The sequence below is a fragment of the Montipora capricornis genome, chromosome 7 (assembly GCF_036669925.1).
Source record: "Montipora capricornis isolate CH-2021 chromosome 7, ASM3666992v2, whole genome shotgun sequence".
NCBI lineage: Eukaryota > Metazoa > Cnidaria > Anthozoa > Scleractinia > Acroporidae > Montipora > Montipora capricornis.
The window spans coordinates 17,530,036-17,533,913 of NC_090889.1; the positions used below are offsets into that span (position 1 = coordinate 17,530,036).

The window sequence follows — 3,878 nt, forward strand, 5'->3', positions numbered from 1 at the left end:
TTTTACTAAATTGTACACTATAACAACTAAATTAACTGCATGGTTAGATCTACTTTACAAGTTACATCGAACTGTATGAGGTGCACCACCTGCCAGTTCAGATGTAAATTATACTACATAGTACACTATAACAACTAATTTAACTGAATGGTTACATCTACTTTTTAAGTTGCATCAATTTTTATGAGGTGCACCACCCACAAGTTCATATAAAAATTGTACTACATAGTACCTTATAACAACTAAATTAACTGAATGGTTAAATCTACTTTACAAGTTACATCGAACTGTATGAGGTGAGCCACCCGCCAGTTCAGATGGAAATTATACTATATAGTACACTAGAGCAACTAAATTGAGTGAATGGTTAGATCTACTTTTCAAGTTGCATCAAACTTTATGAGGTGCACCACCCACAAGTTCAGATGGAAATTATATTAAATCGTACACTATAACAACTACAAGTAGAATTACTTTTCAAGTTACATCCAACTGTATGAGGTTCACCACCCACAAGTTCAGATGGAAATTGTACTGCATAGTACACTATAAGAAGTAAATTAACTGCATGGTTAGATCTACTTTACAAGTTACATCGAACTGTATGAGGTGCGCCACCCGCCAGTTCAGATGGAAATTATTCTACATAGTACACTATAACAACTAAATTAACTGAATGGTTAGATCTACTTTTCAAGTTGCATCAAACTTTATGAGGTGCACCACCTACAAGTTCAGATGGAAATTATACTACATAGTACACTATAACAACTAAGTTAACTGAATGGTTATATCTATTTTTCAAGTTACATTGAAGTGTAGGAGGTACGCCACCTGCGAATTCAGATGGAAATTATACTACATTGTTCACTATAACTACTACAACTAGAACTACTTTTCAAGTTACATCCAACTGTATGAGGTGCGCCCCCCACCAGTTCAGATGGAAATTATACTACATAGTACACTATAACAACTAAATTAACTGAATGGTGAGATCTACTTGTCAAGTTGCATCAAAGTTTATGAGGTGCGCTACCAACAAGGTCAGATGGAAATGTAACTACATAGTACACTATAACAACTAAATTGACTTAATGGTTTCATCTTCTTTTTATTTTACATCGAACTGTATGAGGTGCACCCCCCGTGAGTTCAGATGGAAATTATACTACCTAGCACACTATAACAACTAAATTAACTGAATGGTTAGATCTACTTTTCAAGTTACATCGAACTGTATGAGGTGCGCCACCCGCCAGTTCAGATGGAAATTATACTACATAGTACACTTTAACAACTGAATTAACTGCATGGTGAGATCTTCTTTACAAGTTACATCGAACTGTATGAGGTGTGCCACCCGCCAGTTCAGATGGAAATTATACTATCTAGCACACTTTAACCTTTAAATTATCTGCATGGTGAGATCTACTTTACTTTCAATGCCATAAAAGAAGCACACCACATGAAATGCAATTAGAGTAGGTCAAAAGAAGACCTCAACAGATGATAGAAACAAATACATAACAATCAAACTTTATCAACACGATGGAACCTCGTCACATAATACCAAATCTCACCACATAATGACAAAAACACACCACAAGACGAAACTTCAAGACCAAAAGAATAAAGATTACATAAGAGAGTTATAGCTTTCCATAATTGTTTCTTGTTCTCCACTGTTTTCTACTACTTCCATTTCATCATTACCCCTAAAACAACCCAAATCCTGACCATCTGCATACAATTAATGACATACAACTGTAGGAAGTTCAGATTTGACTTAAACTTATAGAAAAAAAGGGTTAACTCGACTTAAACAATTCAAACAAAGGAAAAACTCTTGCCATAGCCGTACTAGCCTAATAAGGACAGGAAAACAACGTGGAGTGAACAGTTCTTACCTGTCCACTGTCTTTCGCTTCAGACTGAAGTGTTGCTAGTGGTTGTCTGTAGTTGACTGGCTGGCCGCACTACTGTTGCTGACGAGTAAATAGGTGTATCTTCATCAGTAAGAACAAATGGAGACCTTCCTCTAAAATCTTCAAGGGATATTCGTACTGAATTGTAATGTATTAACCTTGCACAGCTCTATTAATTTATTTATCCTCAAATTCATTGCTTTCGTGAATCAAAGAGCCAATTTGAATAAAATCAGTCCAATCCCACTGAACAACACTTTATATTTAGCCTGTGTGGTGACCGACTGGGAAAGAACCGATTGGAAAACGAAACCGAAACGGAACAAACGAACTAAGAATGAAACAATAATATTATTATTGCAAAAGTAGACAAAGTACACCAATTAAACCAATGGAATAATAAACAGAGATAAAGTTACCTGGGCTATAGGTTGGCCAGCACTTCACAGTCTGGGTTCAGCAATGGGTTACCCTTTCACGAATGTTTTCACTTCGTGACACGTTAAACGTATGTCTTCCTCTAAATATATCTCAGTAAAAAACAGCCACCATTTTTGTAGTATCACGCCCCTGGTGAGTCATGGGTAGTACCAGTCCTTTACACTTACCTGGCGCTGTTGTCGCGCGAGGAAAATCAATTTTCCCTATCATCTTCAATTTTGGTCCAACATTACGAATAAGTTATATTCCCAAATCACTACCGGTATAACTCCGCTTTCCAAGAGGCCAAGCAAAGAATTTCCATGCATGAAAGAAACATATATTTATATTAAATTTTAAGGCGGGAAGTTGCGGTCGCCTCGCCAACGAACGAATTCTCGGTTTTCACATGACGTCACGACCGCCATGTTGGTGCCCAAAACAAAGAAAAGGCGGCCATGTTGGTGCCCCGACCAAATCCTCGGGGAATTTAACTCTATTATTATGCAAACGCTTCCTTTTGTTTTCGTTGAAAAACATGGCTGTTGATCACGTGAGTGAAAACCAGCAATACCACAACATGCACCTATCAATGTTAAGCCCCAGGGTGAAGGGGGGGGGGGGGGGGGGGAACTACCTACGGGTAATTGACTCAGAGAACCTTTCCCTGGGTAGGGATTTTGACATGTACAGTATGTGTTTCCCCAGGGTCGGGAATTTGACATGCCCGCCATCTTGGAACACCGAGAGAACCTGGAGATGAGTTATCCACAATCATAGTTTTCACGTGATTTCTCTGGTTTTCCTGATTTTTCTAGACACCAAGGTTTCGTGTTACACAACAAATTTCCATCATCTGTTAAATGTGAATCTAATGAAAAAAAAGTTACTCCAGGACAGGAATGTGATGATCAGAAGGTACCCAAGGGTGGGGAGTTTGACGGTCTGTAGGTGCCCGGGGGTGGGAAATTTGGCGTTAGCTTCAATCAAAATGTCAAATTCCCCTGAGTCATCGCAGCCAATCACATGGCTCGAAGTGACATTTGTAACCGGAAACAAACCTTTTGAATTTCACCCTGCAGTTGACATCTATGCTTGTTACGAACCATATTTTTAGGAGCTTAAAAAAAACTACCGGTACTGGCTCACATTCGTAGTCGGCATTCGCACGACCCAAATGTTCTTGTCACTTGTGGTAAACCTGGGTACAGCAAGACTTACAAACTCTTTTCAAGTTTTGAATCTTATTTTTCCCGCAACCATCCTGAATTTATTAAGGAAACGGATGAAGGAAAAGAGAACGAAGTTCTTTCTCTTGATGATTCGGATGATCCGGTACATTCACCCAGTTCAGAGGGAGAAAGCGACTCAGAGAATGACACGAGAGATACATCTTCGAATGTCTTCGAAACGTTGATATATTCATACTTAACATGAGGGGACGCATGAAGGTCTAACTGTAAGTACCTCAAAGGAATGCTAGTACGGCGTACTAGGATTCCTAACATATTTCGTATTGAGAAGCGCAAG

The 3,878-nt window shown here is 38.8% G+C and overlaps 1 protein-coding gene across 6 annotated transcripts in view; it reads right to left on the reverse strand.

Moving 5' to 3' along the window:
• The window catches only part of LOC138055255 (uncharacterized), a 16,736-nt gene extending 14,235 nt beyond the window's left edge, over positions 1-2,501 (reverse strand). For 2 of the 6 annotated variants that reach the window (XR_011133424.1, XR_011133425.1), the window contains exons 1-2: positions 2,348-2,490; positions 1,911-1,982 (exon numbers count right to left, since the gene is read on the reverse strand). The gene's annotated coding sequence lies outside the window, so the exon portion shown is untranslated. Of the gene's footprint in view, positions 1,872-1,910; positions 1,989-2,347 lie in introns of those variants that run through there. The other 4 variants (XM_068901234.1, XM_068901233.1, XR_011133422.1 and 1 more) reach the window with 3 other exon arrangements.
• Between the last annotated feature and the right edge of the window lie 1,377 nt (positions 2,502-3,878).